This window comes from Peromyscus eremicus, chromosome 2 (genome assembly GCF_949786415.1).
Source record: "Peromyscus eremicus chromosome 2, PerEre_H2_v1, whole genome shotgun sequence".
In the NCBI taxonomy this organism is placed as follows: Eukaryota; Metazoa; Chordata; class Mammalia; order Rodentia; family Cricetidae; genus Peromyscus; species Peromyscus eremicus.
The window spans coordinates 148,822,991-148,843,531 of NC_081417.1; the positions used below are offsets into that span (position 1 = coordinate 148,822,991).

The window sequence follows — 20,541 nt, forward strand, 5'->3', positions numbered from 1 at the left end:
TCCTGTCCCCCCCTAACTCTAGCTCCAGAAAGAAGCCATAGGTTCAAGCATTGAGGCATCCAGCCCACAGAGATTTCTCCAGTGACTGAGTGGACCAGCCCAGAATCTGGAGCCAGGCTGCTGGTGTTCAACTTTGGATTAACCTTTTCGAGAGCTGCGTGACCTGGGACATATCCCTTCCTTTCCTCTCTGAAACTTCACCTTTGAGGAAAGGATTCCGGAACCTACTGCTTGGAGACATTTGAAGCTAATGAGGAAGGAAGGGGGTAAGAAGCCTCTTAGCAGGCCACACTGTGTGGAGCTTTAGTAAATGGCAGGTCTCGGGAGTCACAACATTAATAAGCAGATTAAGGAGAAGCAAGATGGAAACTCTGCACCAAATATTCCCAAGGGAGACATAGCTTCACTCCCCAAAGTCAAGCCCAGACTGGTACAAACCAAACCAGAAACCAGGGCGCAAAGAGTCCAGGCTCTGAGTTCAAATCTCAGCACCACCATTAGCCAGCTCTGTAGGCCTGGGCACTTCAGGGTTCCTGTTTCTGTGTGACACACATCACATGGCTCCCCACCCACCCTGAAACTGGAGACCTTCCTTCCCCAGCTTAGAGACACACAGGGCAATCTGCACACCGCCAGCTCTGGGCGGCGCCAGAGGATCCAGGAGCTGACATGTTGGGTTTGCCCCAGATGGGGTGAGGCGACTGGTCAGTTACCTTCCCTGACAATCTCTCTGGACCCAACCTCCAGGAAAATAAGGGAAAGGCCTCCAGGAAGTGAGGATACCATACCATTTCTTCCCCATGTATTACACAGAGCCCCGACTCTGCTCTTACATGGACCTGACTGCCTGGGGCCAGCCCAGTGAGGTGCCAGGAAGCCAGCAGGAAACGTCCAGAATCCTCCAGGCAAAAGCCACAGCCTCACAGCTGGAGTGCACACCCAGACCTACTAGTCACTCACCACTTGTTGGCCAAGTCCCCACGTGTGACCAGAAACAGTAACAGCAGCAGAAGTCCCTCCCTCCCCCGACCCAAGAGGCAATGAGAGGGAGCTGCGTTACTGCACCTACCACACATCAGAGTGCGGGCTGGCGGGCGGGCGGGGCCTCCGTCCTTTCTCTGCTGAAGGCACTCTGGTTTGCAGGTGGGTCTCCTTCTCCCAGCTTCTACCCAGGGCACAGGCGGCAGCCTGCACATCTCATGATGGTCACAAGACCCACCATGTGCTCCACGGTGGGCCGGGTGGGTGTTTTCTTGGAGGTTTCACGGTCTGGGCAGCAGACATGCTCTCCTCACACCTTCATGCTCTTATATAGTTGAACTCTTGAATCTGGGGCAGGGCTCTGGGTTGGGGAACTGAAAGCTGGGGGTGCGGGGCGCTCCTATCTTATGCTCCTTAGAGCACATGAAGCTTTGGGGACAGTCAAACCTTTGCACTGGACGGCAATCGTCTGACCTGGAGAATATGTGCTCAATCTCCCTGAGCCTTGGATGCAAGAAGTAAATGAATAAAGATCTGCGATGGGCTTGGAACAAAGCTGGGCTCAGGACAGACCGTATTTTAGATCAACATACACTGATATATCCATCAGTATACAGACCTCTGGTGGAGTTAGTTATTCAACACATGGATACTGAGACCCAGAAGTCACACAAGGTCACTGTTTGTTTTTGTTTTTTTAATTAATCTTTGTGGGATTTTATTCTTCAAATATTTATTCATCTAACAAGCTTGTATGATGTGCCTACCATGCACCAGGGAGCAGGTATAGGTGGATTCGGGAAATGACCCCTGGGATTGTTATTTATTTATTTTTGGTTTGTCAAACCAGGATCTTGCTTTGTCTCTCAGGCATGCTTGAACTCTCTATCTTCCTGTCTCTACGCTCCAATGGACAGAGCTAGGAAAACCACAATGGGGTGAGGGAAGGTGGCCAGGGTGAGGCCAGGAGTAGCTCAGGTGGTAAACATAAGCCTTCACATGTCCTTAGATCAGAGAGCTGGCGGGCTATGGGAAGCCTGGCAGGTGCACTCCTTGGAAGTGCAGGAGCCCTGAACCCTATGGATGTTTTTTGTGGGGCTCTGCCCTCCTGGAGCTCACACTCCAGGCCAGGTACCAGGCTCTGACCAAGGTCTGGAAGACAGCCCATCAGGTGGTCCTATCAGAGGGACCACAGGCCAGGAGAGCGCCCTGCAGGGAGGCTGGGCAGGGAAGGGCAGAGCCCAAAGAGCTAGAGACATACTTAGGGGAGGGTGGGCTCATCACTTAAATTTTGAGGGTAGCTTTTGCCATCAATCTGACCTTGAGCAAGATGCCTTGCCTCTCTGAGCCTCAGTTTCCCCTCTTGCTAAATGAAGACATTACTTTCAGGTATGACCAACCTTTTGACATTGTGACAAGATGTTGTCATCTATAAAATTTACACTCAAGAGCCACACAACAGTTACTCCCCCCACGCCCCCAAGACAGGGTTTCTCTGTGTTACAGCTCTGGCGATCCTTGAACTCACTTTGTAGACCAGGCTGGCCTTGAACTCACAGAGATACACCTGGCTCTGCCTCCCGAGTGCTGGGATCAAAGGTGTACTTCAGTTACTTTTTTTTTTTTTTTTTTTTTTTTGGTTTTTCGAGACAGGGTTTCTCTGTGTAGCTTTGCGCCTTTCCTGGAACTCACTTGGTAGCCCAGGATGGCCTCAAACTCACAGAGATCCGCCTGGCTCTGCCTCCCGAGTGCTGGGATTAAAGGCGTGCGCCACCACCGCCCGGCTCAGTTACTTTTTTTAATCACAAAAAAATCCGTAATTTGGAGCCCCACTTTTAGCCGTCCTCAGGGCTGCAGACTGGACATACCTGTAAGGATCCTCGGAGCTCATGAATAAGAAATGGCTTTAATGCCCAGTATGGTGGCACACCTTTAATGCCAGCACTCAGGAGGCAGAGGCAGGTGGATCTCTGTGAGTTCAAGGCCAGCCTGTCTACAGAGAGTTCCAGGTAAGCCAGAGATTCATAGTGAGACTTTGTTTCAAAAACAAAAAAGGAAGAAATGGCTTTAAAAGTTGAAGTACAGCGAGAGCCTGGATACGGAGGCTGCGGGAGTTAAAGTGTCAAATCCATGCTATGCAATGGATTGAAATAAACCTGGGATGCGCACATACAGGCAACAGGGCAGGCCCAACCCCACTCAAGTTAAAGCCACACTCCTGAACACCCACCCCACTCCAGGCCCAAAGAACAAGCAGGGCCCCCTCTTCTCCCCCTCTGTGCTTCAGTTTCCTATTTGCAGAGGTCCCCTTTTGAGTCTAGGGAAGGGCCAGTTTTGAGCTGTGGCTTCCTGATGGAACACATGATTAGCACATCCACTCCCGCTTGCAAAGGAATGTCACCTCCTAAGTGACACTGGTGATCCAGGAAGTGCTAACATGGAGGCTGGCTGCCCTATGATTGACTGGAAAGCAAGCTGAAGACTCAAACAACATACTTCCCTTGAGCCAAGTTTTGGCTGGGCTGTTCTAGTAATTAACGAACGGCCCGGATGCATATAAATAAGGCTAACAGAGGGGTGAGTGGATAAGACATTTAGTAGGTGTTCCTTCTGTTACTATTATTGTTACCACTGTTGCAGTTATTAGGGAGGGAGGGTGAGGGAACCTTCGGTTCTTTCCAGGAAAGCCTCAAACAGCCCCTTCCTTGCCCCTCTTACTTAAGCCAGGGCAGCAGCCAGACCCACAAACCAGAATTCTTCTTGAGGCTAAATGTGGGGACCTGCTGTGGCCCCGTGAAAGGTCTTACACCACGCCAGAAGCCAGTTCTGGCACAGGCCGTCTCAGAGTCCTTCCTGCACTCACTGAACCGAGTGCCTCCTGGACCAGCCTGTTTCCCGCTACTCCTGGTCCACCACATTGCTACATTTAATCCAGTTCTGGGTTGTCCTTCTTCCTGTGTGCCAGTTCTCATTAGTGACTTGTGGCTGTCGTGGAGTAGCATACTGTAGTGGAAGGAATTTCAGCAGGAAAGAGAGCAGGGTTGATTAATGATGTGTGACACAGGTGCAGGACAGGGGAGTGGCAGCATGCATGTCAGCTTTGTGTCACCAAGGAACTAGGAGAGTCCTAAGGCCCTGTTTCATTTGCATGAAAGATGGGTTTCAGGAAAGATACTAGATTGTGGAGAAGAGGACAAAAACAAGGCTACTCAGCTGGGATTAAAATCTGTTCCCTCCCGGTGCTAGGGATGACTCCTGCTAGGACGGCACTGGCCTTCTGGACCAGGAAGGGGTGTGGCCAGGCTGAGATTCATTTGTCTGGGAGAGCAGATGCTGCTGAATTAGAAGTCTCGGTGGTGGTGCTAGGTCCCCTCCCTTTGGGGACCACAACCCTGTTTTGCAAATCCTAGACAGACGGTTCAACTGAAAATAGTGTGTACAATGAAGTTTCCTGGGGACTTGCATCCAAACATCAAACCTCTTCTGACCAGGCGTGAGACCTAACCTCCGGCCTAACCACCGGTAGTGCAGATACTTTGTAACTCTGTGGCTTTCAGAAAGTTACTTACTATCTCTAAGGTTCGTACTTTGTAAGACGGACAAAATAGCAAGTTAAAGACATTCACTGTAATTAGCTCAGCTTCTGGCCCAGAAAAAACCCTTACTATTAGGTATAAGGATGGGTCAAATTGTATTATCTACAAAAGATAAGCACTGAAGGATAAGGGCTTGAACAAGCTGCAAAGAGGAACACTTAATAGCCATGATCACCATGATTGCCGTGAATTACTAAACTTTATTATTTCAACATACATAAGGAACTGATCCTTCCAGGAAGATGGCTTATGCCACTCGTGGCTCAGGGAAGACAGCCACTCAAATGGGTCGATTGCAACAAGGAGAGTTGTCTATTTCCCACTTCCCAGTGAGGGAAATGTGTGCCCCAATATCCGGGGCTGCCATAGGACCAAATGAATGTCACCAGGAATGTTAGGGACAGTGGACTAAGGGAAGGCAGGAGTGCGTGTGCTCCTGGGGACTGAACCCAGGGACTCACATATGCTATGCAAGCCCTTTATCCTCTGTCTTTGTGCTGAGTTTCAACACTTTGAGGCACACACTCACCTATTGCCCAGGCAGGCCTTGAACTTATTATCCTCCTGCCTCAGCTCCTAAGTAACTGGGATTGAAGGCCTGCAGCAAGCTTTCTTTTCTTTTCTTTTTCACAGATTCGTGTAATCCAGGTTGGCCTCAAACTTAATATATAGCTAAGGATGACCCTGACCTTCTGTGTGCTGGGCTTGCCATGCCGCCATGCCCAGTTTACTTAGCACTGGTGATGGCCTTTGTGAATCATAAACAAGCATTCTACCCACTCGACACACCCCCAGCCCGGTGGAGGTTTAACAATCAGAGGAGACAGGCACAGCAATTTAGCAATGGGCATGCCTAGAAGGAAGGAGTTGGGGACTGGGACAGTCCTGACTTAGCAGCAGATATGTGAGTCAATCCCATGCAGAGGTCGGTTAGTCACTGTGAGGTAGGGTGGACAGAGAAGGGCTTGGCCTCTGCCGCCAGCTGGACCCAATGCCTGCTGACCGCCAGATGAAGGACAGAACTTGACCCTTCAACCCAGAGATCCCAGAGGACGAGGACTAAGCCCAAACACAAGCACAGGGGAGGGTAATGTAATTACAGTATTTAACAGGCTGAGGCAGGAGGACTGCCAAAAGTCTGAGGCCAGCCTGAGCTACATAGTGAAACTCTGTTTCAAAAAAGCAAACCAGAAGAATAACAAAAGACGGGCGTCATGGGTGCAGGAGGGGCCAGGGGCTCACAACAGGGTCTCTCTGGTCCTACTAAAAAGAAAACACCTTCCAGACCCTTCCACAGGTCTAAAACATCTATGTCTCTTTAGCAAGAGGGCAGAATGGGGCATGTGTATGTGAGTGCCGAGAAGTCGGGGTGGATCGAAGCACGATTTTACACAGGGTATGTCAACCTCTGCAAGTGCATGGGGCAAGGGACCTGACATCACTGTCAGGAATTGAGGTCCCCCCAGTTCATTTTGTGTCCCCAGAACAGCTTATTCATGTGGACCTAGACTCATGGCCGGCTACGCTCCATATTTATCCACTGGGCACCACGGCCTCCCATGATGCTCTCTTGCTCACACAGTGATTCTGAGACTCCAACCAAGGCCATTTTGGTACCCACCTGTCATCAAAGACTTTTTGGCACCAGCAAAGGGATGAAGAAGAGAGCCGTGGTTAAGATTGTAGGCCCTGTGTGTGACACAGGCATGAGATGAGGTGAGGTGACAGATACCACGTGAGTCCCTTCTCCCAATGCTGCTCATGCCTGAGAGAGTAGCTACATCTTGGGCAGTCCCAGCTAGCTTAATGTTGACAGGTAGGCAATGACATCCCATCCCCCAAACTTCTGGAGTCCCTAGATTCCAGTGAAGCAGGAAAAGGCTCCCCACCTAGCCAGCGTGTTTCAGAGAAACATCCAGGCCACAGCAGCAGACCAAGCGCTCCTATCCCAGGTCCCGCCCCAGCCCCCTGCAGGCTGGCCCCAGCCGCCCACAGTCATTCAAATATGATCTGAGCCTCTGTTTAAGGCCTCCCCAACTCTGCCCCTGAACTACAAACTCGGGGAGCACCTGGCAATGTTGGTGAGGTGAGTGGGCTGTGCAAGGGACTGGGGCACCTCAGGAATTGCAGTTAAATGGACGCAGCAGCTGTGGCTCAGCTCCCGCCACCGTGGCCAGGCAGGGGCGTGGCCCCGTAGAGCCACATCTTCTGATCTTTCAAGAGAAGCCAGAAACCAGTGTTTTTATGTAAAACGAAACCAGCCGGGTTTAACAACACCAACAACTAAATTGAAGCTTTGAACTCACTGTAGGAGCCAAGCCCACAGCCCCCCAAACCTCCAGGCTCTGGGCCCTCCACACACAGTAGGCCAGATGTGAGGGACCTCAGTTAGGCCCATCTCAAGTTTAAGGAAATCCCACCCTCCTTTTTCTTCAGACATCTTGGTTTATAGATGGGGAAACTGAGGCTAGAAAAGGGAGGTGACTTACCCAAGGTCACACAGGTCAACACCTCTCCTGAGCTCAAGATCTCTCCCATCACCCGCACCATCTTCTTCCTCCCTTGAGCGATTACAGCTTTTCAAACAAAGGTAAGTTGGGGCTGAGGACGCGTCTAGCATGCATGAAGCCCTTGGTTCTCATCCCAGGACATAAACCAGGCCTAGAGGTAGTCACCTGTGATCCCAGAACACGGGAGGCGGAGGCAGGAGGATCAGAAAAGTTCAAGGCTATCTTCTGCTACATAGCAAGTTTCAAGGCCAGCCTGGGCTATATGAGACCCCGCTTCAAATGAATAAACAAAAGCAAATTAAGGATATATAATGGAAGTGACACACCAAAACACCAAGTTCAAGAGGAGCATGGAGGGGTGTCACTTTTGGAAAATCCAAAGAGCCAGGAGGCTGAGTCTAAGCAGCTGTCTGCCTCTGGGCAAACCTCTTTCCCTTTCTGGGCCTCAAAGATACCAATGTACACAGCCAGCAGCGTCTGGAGGCCTGGCCAGTCTACAATTCTAGGCATCTCTGAGGTCTCCTCTCCAGCCAGCACTTTGCGGCCTCTGATGACTATAAAGCAATAATAATAATAATAATACTGGGAGGGCAAGTCCATGCTAGCCAGGAAAGAACACCACAGTTTTAGAGAAACCCGATCCTTGGTTACTGGAATTCGAAAGGGACCATGGTAATAACATGGGGGGGCAGTTTAACCACCATCCTAGAGTTAAACAAAAACACATCTGCTTCAACTTCTTCATCTCCTCCCCCAGCCCCTACTCTCATCTCAAATTTTACCCCTTCATTTGAGAAGTTAAATTAAATGCAAACAATTGATTTCATGCCACAGCGAGGCTAGGGTTTGAAGCATGAAAACTTAAAGCATGGGCTTTTTCTGGGAGCAATTACAAAATGTATGAGGCAGGGTATGAGAAGGCAGATAAATATAGAGAGCACTTTGGAGTGTTCTTCGGACATGGAGCGTCAAATAATGATGCTGGGGACCCACTATGAGCTGACAGAGAGGGAAAGAGATCTGCTTCATGTCCCAGGTGTCGAGAACTGGAACCAAGGTACTGACTCAAGCCAGGCCTTTCCCAGTTTTCTAGACTCTGTCCCCTTGGGCTATGACACTGCCTCCCAGGGAACACAAACTTCTCCAGAAGAATCCATATAGGTGAAGCCTCAAGTTCGTAAACTGCTTATGACCTGGCGGACCCTCGGCAACTCTGTAATGATAACCCCCCACGTGACAGATGAGAAAACAAAGGGTCCAAGAGAAGAGAGGCTTGTCCAGGGTCACACAGCAGCACAGATAATGAATTTTCAATCTACTGCCTCCCACTGTATTCTGAAGGGTAGAACAGCTCCAGAAAAAGGAGGGGGGAAAAGCCAAAATAACAAACATACCACACAACCCAGCCCTGCTGTGCCAATGACGATGAGGCGGGAGCTCAGTCAGCATTCCTGTGGCCAACGCGGAGAATTCTGAGCACCAGTTCTCAGCCCGGCTTGCTCACACTCCCCACAATGCTCTCCTCCAGCTCCTCGGTTTTGTGTTAATAAGCCCAGTCAGATAGACTTCATGCTGAGAGCTTCATGCTCTACCCCTAAATTCTGCCTCCTCCACCCCCACCCCACCACCCATCTTCCCTTCCCCAGAAACCAGAAGCCCACAGACTGTATAGCAGGGAGATGATGGGACTTGAAATTGTAGGTCTTTGGGCCTAGCCCTGGATGCCCGAGTGGCTTCTATACGTCCCAGGGCAAGTCACTGTCCCTTCCAGAGGTTTCTTCACAGGCAGGAAAGGATAACATCTCCTATCTTTGCAGAATAGACAGGACAAGGATTGGCACTGAGCTGCACAATGAGGTAGGGGTGGATGGCAGGAGATTCCGGGGCTGTGCCCAGCCTGGAGCTCCAGGCTCCCTTCCCAGGAGGGAGGAAGTGGGTCTGAGTAACAATGAAGGCAGAGTGCTCCCTCATGGCACAGCCCAGCAGGGAGTGGGCAGAGCCTGGGCAAAGGTGGTAGACGGGACCGCAGGGTACAGAGCAATGACATAACTCTCTCTACATGGACTCTGATGCAATTTCTGCTGAGATCGGAGCTGAGGACAGCCGCTGTTTTCTAACGCGTGAACCTGCTAAACACCTTGCAAGCTGTACTCAGAGAGTCCTCCCCACCAGTAGGTTCTCAGGACCTATCAACTATAGCCCCTCAGCTACAATGAGACCGGAACTGTGCCCCAATCACACAGCTAGATGGCCTATCTTCATCAGTACCACGTGCTGCCTGCTCTCAGTGACACACACTGTTAGTTACATTTTTACTCCTTTCTTTGAGAATTACCTCATTTTGATTCTACCATAGCAGTTTTGACACTCAAATCCTCAAAGCCTGAAAAGATTTTGTCACACCAATGTCCACTCCCGGGAAAGGGGGGGGAGGGGGGAGTACTGTCCTTACGGTGCCTTCGTCAGCACCTAGAACAGCACTTAGCACAAAGCAGGTGTCTAGTAAGTTTGGGTGGATTGAAGATACCCAGTGTTCTGGCCTGCCTGGAATTTTGGTTCATTGTAGTCCTAAGGTATAGATGGGACCATCAGGGACATGGATGGGGACCAGCCCAGCCCTGTCTCACTCCACCAGTGGGCCTTTGAGAAGTTGTGTTCTCCCCAGGGAATTCAGGGACAGTTCAGAAACTGGACAGGGAGGCAGAGAGAGATGGGCAGGGGTTGGAGAGGCAGGAGTTGGTGGAGAGGACCAAAGGATGGAGGATGCGGGGAGGCAGGTCCAGTCCAGGAAGATCTGAAGGGGGCTGTCCACCTCTTGGGCTGCAGGAGAGCATAGGGATAGTTCAGCCACAGGATTCAAATCCTGAAGTCACTTGCCTACATTGTCTACAGCTCACTTGTCCCATTTGTAAGTGAGACGTCTGCCAGGTGTCAGCGCAGGTTTTAGCACACAGGAGGCATTCAATAAACACTTGTCATTTTCACTAATTCTCACCCAGCCTGAGAATCTGGGCCTGCCTGAGGGGGGCCTTTGAGTTCTTCTTGGGGCCCAAACATTCTTTCAGGCCTGAGACCCACCCTTCTTTTTACATTATGTATGTATGTATGTATGTATGTATGTATGATTTGGGACACAGTCTCCCTAGGTAGCCCAGGCTGGCCAGCTCTCCTCAGCCTCCAGATTGCCAGCATCACCACTCCAACTCTTTTAATCAAGGATTCACAGGCACACCCCAGAGTCCTTTGCAAGTGCCCCTCCCCCAGGCCCATTACTGTTGAAAAGGATCACCACGGACAATGCCGGGTGAGGATGAAGTTTTCCTCCGCCTTGGGTCTTGCCGCTGTGACTGTGCCTTTAACCCTTTCTTACCCAGACCGGGCAAGGCAGCAGCCCCACTCTCACCTGCTCGCAACCCAGAGCCGGTCTCAGGCTCCTTCCGTTTCCTGGGCTCCCCTAGTCCTAGACAGCCACTAGCACGCGGTCTCCGATCTCTCCCGCCAAGGATCCCAGCACGTGCTTCCCAGATGCTCCCCGACTATTTTAGACACCAAGGGGGACAGTGGCTTGGAACCACGAAGAGCGCAGCTGTGGGCTACGGCGCCGCGTGGACACCGGGAGCAGGTGCTTAGCATGAGGATGGGGTCCTGGTTAGCGGCTCCGCGGGCGCCACGTCCATCATTCAGCCAGGCCCCAAGAAGTGCGCGCGGAGATCGGAGAAGATCGAGTGGTCGTGGGTCCCCAGGGCACCTGACCTTCCACGTGTCCCCACCGTGACTGGGACAGTCACTGCTGGGCTGGCGGAGCGCGCATGTAGGGGTCGAGCCAGCCGCGGGCGCACCATGCGTTCCTTACCTGCAGACACTTGTGGGGAGGGTCCGTCCCGGCGCGCGAGCGGCGGCCCTAGGGAGCGCAGTGGCGGGAGCTTACGCTGGCGGCCACCTCCCCCGCCGGCTTATGAAGGCAGCCCGGCCCGTGCGCCCGCGGGTCTCCCCGCCCCCGCCCGCCCTGCCCCCGCCCCGCGCCCCGAGCCCCAGGCCGGTGCCTCCGTGTTGCCAGGGCGCCCCCTGCCGGGAACGCGACTCTCGGCCGGCCCAAGGGTTACAGCAGACCGGGTGGCCAGCCTTGCCTCCCTCTCCCTGCGGCTGATCCTGGCCTCTGGGGTCTTTATCTTGATTTCTTTGTAGGAGTCTTTGTCCCTCGATGGCTGTGCCGGTCCATGCGCGTCTGTCTAGTAGTCTATAGACTCACTTGGCTTCCCTTAAGTCTCTGCCTACACATTTTTGTCTGTAACCATGTGTGTCTCTATATGAGCCCCATGTGAACCCTGCACCCCTAGCCCTTTCCCATCCACTTTCTTTCTTGCCCTTAGCTAAGGCAGGAGGAAGCAGAAAGAGACCCCTCGGGCAGGGCCCTCCCTCTCTATTGTCTTCAGGATGTTCTTTCTGTCCCAGCCAGAGGCCCCAGGACCTGCCCGCGGCAGGCCACCTCCCAGGCAGTGGAGCCAGACTGTCCAGGCCCACAAGCCTGCTCTGGTGGCCTCTGGGGACTGGCCAGTGCTCTCTCACAGGCAGACACTGGCTTCCCTTGCCTCCCGTTGATGGAGAAGTTATAAGGGACCGTGTTTGGAAAATGCACAGGAAACAAATTCTAGATCAATGGTATAGGAAAGGCAGCCGCTGGGTGCTTGTAGGCCTCACCCCATTCCCAGGAGACCACCCCCTCCCTTCCCCAAGTTCTCTTCCGTAAGAGCCAGACTGAAGTCTTTGATCGGTTCCTGCTGAAGCTCCTGGAGGTCTATTTGAATGCCTCCTGTATCTGGGAGCTCATTTCCTCCTAAAGGGAGGATCTTCTTACAGCTACTGAGGCTGCCAGTAACAATTTGTGCCTCTAATCCCCGATGTTCAGAGATTGGAAGGCAGGGATCCCAAAGTTTCTCCTCACTCCATCTTCCTTAGCACCTAAGCCCTAGCACTGACCAAGTCTAGCCTCAAGTTCCATCTTAGGCCCCAGGTGCCTTCTGTATGAGATTTCCCAGTGAGCCCATTGTACAGAAAGGAAACCAAGGCTTAGAGAGAGCATGTGACTCACCGGGAAATTCAGGGCCAGAACTGGAGCCTGATGCCAAAAACCAAGAATGTCTGGATTTATTTTTATTTCTTCTTGTATCTTAATAATTAGTGCTGCTTATTTACAGTAGTGCTATGAAGTTTCCCTTTAGAAATAAGTTTATGTTTTTAAAAAACGAGTCCAAGTATTGGGTAAACACTCCTTATTTATGTATTTGGCAGTGAGGTCGTGATGGCAAAAGTCATGGGGACAATGAATAAATGACACTTTGGACATTTCACATCCTGGTCTGGAAGAAGCTGGGAGTTAAGGACAGTGCTGGGCACAGCTCTTGGCAATTGCTCACTAGTGCCAAGGAAGAGCTCAAGGTTACAAAAGGCTTGAGATAGTATCAGCAGCTGTGTGCCCTGGGACATCGAAGGTACAGAAGGTCTTCCTTCCCAACATGGGCAGAGCTGAGAAGCTGAAGTGGGAGTCGGCGGTGTTCTGTCTCTTTACCATGGGCCCCCAGCACCACCCCCTGGCTTCTCATCTCCCAAGGTTGGGGGAATGGGCACTTCTGGCTTGGCTCATGACCAGCCGAGACCATTGTGTCTTCGTGGTTTACCCCCAGGCATTCTCTAAGGGACTGGAGTGGCTGCTTGTCCGCCCCTGCCACCTTCCTCCCTCATACACTTTCCCTGTTACTGGTCTCCATCCCTCAAGAATTCAGTTGAAGGATGTAGCGCCACAAGCTCTTGTTATGTGCACGAGGCCCTGGGTCCCAACTTCAGCACAGAACAAAGTCATCAACTGAGATGGTGTCTTCCAGCATCCCTTGCTTCCTTGCCTCTGGGTACCACTTTTGATGCTGCCTGAAAATGAGGAGGAAGGCAGGCCTTCACATCAAGAGCCCAAGCCCAGCTCTGCCCTGGCTGGTGAGCTGAGAAGGTATCTCTGTTGGGACCCAGATTCCCTCTAGCTGTTTGGTCTAGAAAATTTGTAAATATAGGCCAGATTCCAAGGTGCTAGTCCTGCTCAGCTGGTAGAAGCAGCTCCTTATATAGACCTCTCACCATCGTTTCACACATGGTCTCCAGGGTGCGGTTCCTACCTGAAAGAATAGGCAAACTGTACCACTTGACCTCCAAGCTCCCTTGCCTGAGAGCTATTCATTCAGTTTGCCTATGTTAACTCCGTGCCATGAGCTCCCTGCCTGAAACAAAGCCCAGGTTTCACAGTCACCACTGGGGTTGGCCCCCACACCTGTGATCCAAGTACTCAGAAGGCCAAGGCCAAAGAGCTGCAAAGAGAGACCATGTCTCAGGAAAGGGCCAGGAGTCCAGAAACATGGACTAAGAACCTCAGTAAGCAGGGGCAAGGGAGAGAGGCTGAAAGAGACAGTGTGGCCTCCACTCCAGGGGTGGGAAAGATTGTGTGAAATCTGGTAGATGTTTATAGGTGTGACTGTTTTGTTTCAGGCCTAGGTCTAACCAAAGCTCCAGCTTTTTGACTCCCTGAGGCCCCTGGGGCCCTGCTTTCAACTCAGTATGAAAATGAACTTGGAGATTTAGAATGAGAGAACCTGCTTTGTGGGTTGCTGACTCCACGAAGTGACCCACTGGCTTCTCAGAGCAGCCCAACAGTGTGGGGAATTCACAGATGGGAAAGCAAAGTCTGTTGTGAGCTGTCATGTGAGGGACACTTCCTTTGTGCCTGTCAACCAGACATAAAGCTCTCTTCACAGTTAAGACTCATTTTGTAACCATAGAGACAGCCTCTTTATCATCATTCTCTCCCTATTTTAAGAGGGAGGTCTTGCCAGGCTTTGGTGGCACACTCCTTTAATCCCAGTATTTGGGAAGCAGAGGCAGGAGGATCTCTGAGTTCCAGGCCAGCCTGGTCTACAGAGTGAGTTCCAGCACAGCTAGGGCTACACAGAGAAACCTTGTCTCAAAAAAAACCAAAAAAAAAAAAAAAAAAAAAAAACCAAAAAAAAAAAACAAGAGGGGGGCTTAACCTTCTCATGTTGCCCCCAGGATGGCCTCAGACTAGATATGCAGAGCCTTCACTTCCTGCATGCTGTGATTGCAGATGTGTGCCACCACATCTGGTGTATGTAGTGCTGGGGATTAAACCCAGTGCTTCATGTATGCTAGGCAAGTTACCAACTGAGCTACATCCCCAACCCCACTGAGCATGATCTTAAACTCCTGAATCTCCTGCCTCTACCACCTGAGTGCTGAGATTACAGACATGGACCATCATGCTCAGTTTATGAAGTGCTGGGGATGGAACCCAGGGCATTGTGTGTGTTTGGTGAGCGCTCTTCTGAGCTACATCCCTAGCTCTGTTCTCCTTTCAAAGGAGGAAGCACTCAGCTCAGCTAGGACATGTTGTTCGAATCTTAGATGGATATGTGTTACTCCCATTGGCTAATAAATAAAGCTGCGTTGGCCCACGGCAGGGCAGAATGGATCGAGGGGGGGTGGGATCCAAGAGAGATAATGAAAAGAGAAAGGATAGTAGGGCGAGACGCCAAACGGCCGTCCAAGGAGCAACATGTAATGGGACACAGGTAAAGCCATGGAACACGTGGAGATACATAGATTAATAGTCATGGGTTGAGTTAAGTTGTAAGAGCTAGCTAGCAATAAGCTTGAGCCAATAGGCCATAGAATTTGCAATTAATATAAGCCTCTGAGTGATTGTTTTATAAGCGGTTTCGGAACCTCAAGGCCGGGGCTGGACATAGGAAAACTCCCAGCTACACTGGCAAGCAACTTTGTGCATTCCACAGAGGTGTGTTAGACGCCTCGTGTGTGGTCCATGCTGCTCCAGGATGTGCGGACACACATGAACAATGCAAAGGTGACAGACAGTCTTAGGAAGGCAATGCATATCACACATGGGTGAAAGTGGGAATGAAGATGATAAGGGTATAGACAAAGCCAGAGCGGATTTGGGTGTGCTGGAGAAGGGCTGACTGTAGCGTTAAACATGACTGCAAGGGAGGAAAGAGAAGGCTGTCCCCCGCCACCCAGATAGGAAGAAGGACAATCTGAACCCAGGGATCCTGTGTCTACTCTTCAGCCTCTGTGCAGTGTGCAGCACACCCTCCCAGGACCAACCCCAAGCCTCACCCCATCCCAAGCTTAACCTTCTGTTTCTGCCTCCCCTGCCCCCGACCCACCCCCAGGCATTTCCTAATCTCAGCTCCGCTGCTCCTGCTCACCTCCAGGTTCTCTGCTCCTTTATCATGGGCCCCTTTACACATGCCACTCTGTTCCCCAGGCCCAGTACCCTCCCAGCATGTCAGTCCCGCTCTCAGCCCCTGGCCTACAGGGTGTCCTCCAACCCCAACTGCCCTTCAAGGAAGTCCTGCTGACAAAAGCCTGGAGGAGCCGCCCTGTAAGAAAAACCTCATTGTCCACCAAACAGTGCGCCCATTTTGTCCTCGTTCTCAAGGGACTTGGAGCCGGCTCCAAGCTGGGAGAGGGAGCTTGCTACTTCCTACTCTCAGCCCCGGAAAAGGCTGCAGGCCAAGAGCAAAGGGCAAGGCAGCCTTCTAGGAGCCGGATTCCAGAGGCCAAGGCAGACTCTGGCAGGCACAGCAGCCAGCCTTCACCTCAGTGGAGTCAGGAAGGCAATCTCCTCTCAGTAGGGGAGAGCTTGGCTGTTGTGGGACTGCAGGAAGAAAGATCTCTGTCCCTCAGGGATTTTCTTTACCTCCTCTTGTCTCCCTGTATATCATCCATCCTCCTGTCTGTCTGTTGGTTCATCTCCCTTCTTCCATGGATCCATATGAGATGGACCATGCAGAGGCTCTGTTGAGCGCAACGGCGTTTAGCGTCCCACTTCCTGCTAAGTGTGGCAATTTTATATCGGCAAGATTGGAGGTAGCTTTACATACACATAGCTGGTGCTGGGCATTGGACAGGGACTCACATGCTAAACGTGTTCACAGAACCAGGCCCCAGCTGCAGCAATACATATTTTTAAAATGGTGTGTGTGTGTGTCTGTGTATGTGTAGTGTGCACATACACCATGCCACACCTGTGGAGGCCAGAGGACAACTTTTTGGAGTCTGTTCCCCCCATTCCATCTTATTGAGGCAGAATCACTCTTACTGTCCAAAGCACGCTGTACTCCAGGCTGGCCAGTCCACAAGCTTCCGGGTAATTCTTTCATTTCTACGTCCCACATCGCCACAAGAGTGCTGGGATTACAGGTGTACAGCTCTGCATCTGGTTCTCTGTGCTTCCACCTGCCAAGCTACCTCCCTGGAGCTAGCAGCAAGAGTTTTAAATGTTCCCTAGGCATCCAGTTTCTAACCTATTTTGCTTCCACTTGACTGCATAAACTAGTGACCCAACTCAGTGATCTTGCCAGATCTCTGTGCCCAAAACAAAATCTGGGACTAGATCTGAGAAAAGATGTTGAGGACTTGGAGAGACCACTCTTACAGACAACCTGAGTACCCACATCAGGTGGCTCACAGCTGCCTGTAACTCCAGCTCCAGGGGATCTGATGCCCTCTTCTGGCCTCTGCATGCACCTGCACTCAAGTGCTCACTCACGTGCACACATGCACACACACACACACACACACACACAGGGAGGGAGAGAGTGAGGAAGAATAAATCTTTAAAAAGGTTATTTAAGGGGCTGGAGAGATGGCTCAGAGGTTAAGAGCACTGACTGCTCTTCCAGAGGTCCTGAGTTCAACTCCCAGCAACCACATGGTGGCTCACAACCACCTGTAATGAGATCTGGCGCCCTCTTCTGGTCATACATGCTGTATACAAAATAAATAAATAAATCTTAAAAAAAAAAAAGTTATTTAAAAAGAAAATGACCGCTAGGTGGCAGTGGCGCACGCCTTTAATCCCAGCATCCAGGAGGCAGAGCCAGGTGGATCTCTGTGAGTTCGAGGTCAGCCTGGTCTATAGAGCGAGATCCAGGACAGGCACCAAAACAATACAGAGAAACCCTGTCTCTAAAAATCAAAAGAAAAAAGAGAAAAAAAGAAAATGACCTTCGGCTCTGTTGAACCCCCTAACCCTTGTTATCACAGATGGCCTCTGGCGTGGCAGGTCAAAGCCATGGCAGGGCACCACGAACTGGCCTCTGGCCCATAGTCCCCATCCCAGTGGGAGCAAGGGAAGGAGTGGGTCTCCTTGTCAAACAAAGGCTTAACTGGGCATGGTTCGGAGGAGCCTAGATTTGCAGTTTGATCTGTTAAGCCTCCTACCTCCCAGCGTTTGCTTCTAAGTGTGGTATGAGGTAGGGAGTTCAGCTTTGGGGCTGGACAGCTGTGATGGCCTTTCCTCTTAGCAAGGCCCCCTTTCCCTCCGCGTCTACACAGGCCCAGTTCAAAGACAGCACGTCTCTTTTGTGCAGGTAGTTCCCAGTGAGTGAAAAGTGGCCGACCACTCACTCCTAAACCCTGAAGTCCCCACCACCCCTCAGGGGCAGCTTTGCAGGTGCAAATTCGAATCCTACAATCTCTGGGCTGTAGGGCAGCAGATGCATTCAGATGCAGTCACTGCCAGCTGTGTGGGAATGCTGGCTTCCCAACCGATGTCCACCTTCTTGCACCCCCCTCTTAGGCTCTGCAAGGTCCACATGGCGGGACCAGTGGGGTGTGACACCCTGTTTCTGCTCCTGGTTTCTTTAGCAGGGAGTCGTCATGAGTGGATTTCTGTCGTATGTGACAGAAAACTCAACTTCTCAAATACGTTTAAAAACTAAAGAGTCTGTCTTCTTACTAGTGGAGTGGCTTAATGTTAGCAGGCTCCAGCTTCTCTCTTTTTCCATTTCTCCCTCTGTTTTCAACCAGGTGAGGTCCCCAGGATACATGGAAGTCACCCTCAGTGAATCAGAATGAGGAGTGAGGCTGGGGGAGGCTCAGGGGAGGCTCGGGGGAGACTCAGGAAACAGAGTTGAGAGTGATGGAGGAAGACACCCAAGACCACCCTCTGGCCTCCCCGTGCATGCACCATAACACATGCTCACACACCTGTACACATGTGTGCCCAGCCAAAAAGCTGCATATGTGTATACTTGAACACTACACATACATACACATGAGAGAGAGAGAGAGAGAGAGAGAGAGAGAGAGAGAGAGAGAGAGAGAGAGAGAGAGAGAGAACTTGGCACCTTTAATCCCAGCACTGGAGGCAGAGGCAGGTGGATCTCTGTGAGTTTAAGGCCTGCCTGGTCTACAGAGCGAATTCAGGGCTACACAGAAAAACCTTGTCTCAGAAAAAAAAAATAAATAAATAAGAAAAAAAAGAAAAAGAAAGAAGGGAAGGGAGAATGGCAGGCAGGCTCAACAGGTAAAGCATTTGCTTCACATGCCGGATGATAATTCCACATAAAGTAAGAGGACAGAACCAACTCCATGACATCATCCTCTGACCACCTCAAGAGCGCCACGGCAAACTCATGCCCACATAGGAGTGCATAGCATATACACACAATAAAACACAGGTGCATACATACATTTCAGACAGACAGAAAACCCATTGCCTTACAAAACAAACAAACAAAAGTACAAGCTTTGGACTCTAGGAGTCTTGTGGCCTGACCTCCACCATGGCTTCCTACACTCATCACCACAGTGACTGATGTTAAACCAATGCAGGCCCACCCACGGAGACCGGGGGATCCTACCCACATGTCTTCCCCAAGAAGGGAAGAGAAAGCGGGTGCTGGGGGGGCAACTCCCCAATGCCCGCACACTGCAACTTCAGCATGTAGACAGTTCTCCACTCTGTTTTTTTCTGCGGGGTTCTATGTTTGCCAAAGCAAATTGCTTTAAGGTAAATAATAACAATATTTAAGCAGTGTGTGATGGCTCAGGCCTGTAATCCCAACATTCAGAAGGCTGATGCAGGAGAATTGCCACAAGTTCCAAAGCCAGACTGTTCTACATGACTTCCAGGCCAGTCTTAGCCACAGTACAAGATCCTGTATCAAAAACAAATAAAATAAATCCCAACAGGAAGCTGGGATGTATCTCTGCAGGCTGAGTGCTTACCCAGCATGCACAAGGCCCTAGGTTCAATCCCCAGCACTGCATAAACTAGCTGCGGTGTGCATAAACTGTAATCCCAGTACTTGGAGTGGAGGCAGGAGGGTCAGGAGTTTAAGGTCATCCTCTGCTACATAATGAGTTCAAGGCTACCCTGAGATACATCGTTAATCCCAATGTCAAGAATAAGACCACTACTACAATTTGAGCCAAATCTAAAGCAAGTTTGATTTTTTTATTGGATGTACCCAAGAGCTGGCCAGCAACTGCCTCCTAAATCCAGTCAGAGAGAGCAGCCCCGAATCCATCTCTTGGGCCCCTTTTAAGGAGTAAAATCATGAGTAGTTTTACAGAAGGGAGACAATGGGGCAATAAGGAAACACAAAAAGTCTTTAAAAAAAATTAGCCGAGCCGGGCGGTGGTGGCGCACGCCTTTAATCCCAGCACTCGGGAGGCAGAGCCAGGCGGATCTCTGTGAGTTCAAGGCCAGCCTGGGCTACCAAGTGAGTTCCAGGAAAGGCACAAAGCTACACAGAGAAACCCTGTCTCGAAAAAAACCAAAAAAAAAACCCCAAAAAAACAAAAAAATTAGCCGGGCGGTGGTGGCGCACGCCTTTAATCCCAGCACTCGGGAGGCAGAGCCAGGCGGATCTCTGTGAGTTCGAGGCCAGCCTGGGCTACCAAGTGAGTCCCAGGAAAGGCGCAAAGCTACACAGAGAAACCCTGTCTCGAAAAACCAAAAAATAAAAAAAACAAAACTAAAAAAAATCATGTGGTTACCCACCATGTGTTAGGGAGGCTCAGGAGGGGCCAGGGAGGGCCAAGAAGGGCCAGGGAGGGTCAGGAAGGGCCAGGGAGGACCACGGAGGACCAGGGAGGGTCAGGAAGGGCTAGGGAGGGCCAAGGAAGGCCAGGGAGGGTCAGGAAGGACCAGGGAGGGCCAAGGAGGGCCAGGGAGGATAAGGGTATTCTCAAAAACAAATCAACACCAGTGGTGGTGGTGGCGGCGGCAGCGGCGGCGGCACATGCCTTTAATCCCAGCACTCGGAGCCAGGCGGATCTCTGTGAGTTCAATGCCAGCCTGGTCTACAGAGTGAGATCCAGGACAGGCACCAAAACTACACAGAGAACCCCTGTCTCGAAAACAAACAAACAAACAAAAAAACAAAAACAAAAAACAAAAAAACAAATCAACAGCATGGGTTGGGGAAGGCCAGGTTCCAGGAAACAGAGAGCAACTCAACTCTTACAGTAAATAAAAACTTATTTTTAAAATACACATAATGGGGGCTGGAGAGATGACTCAGCAGTTAAGAGCACTGGCTGCTCTTCCAGCGGACCCAGGTTCAATTCCCAGCACCCACATG

General features: G+C 51.1%; 1 protein-coding gene across 1 annotated transcript in view; it reads right to left on the reverse strand.

The window, feature by feature from the left end:
* Positions 1–11,039, reverse strand: part of Alpl (alkaline phosphatase, biomineralization associated) — a 56,858-nt gene extending 45,819 nt beyond the window's left edge. Inside the window, exon 1 of the mRNA XM_059256213.1 lies at positions 10,941–11,039. The gene's annotated coding sequence lies outside the window, so the exon portion shown is untranslated. The remainder of the gene's footprint in view (positions 1–10,940) is intronic.
* Between the last annotated feature and the right edge of the window lie 9,502 nt (positions 11,040–20,541).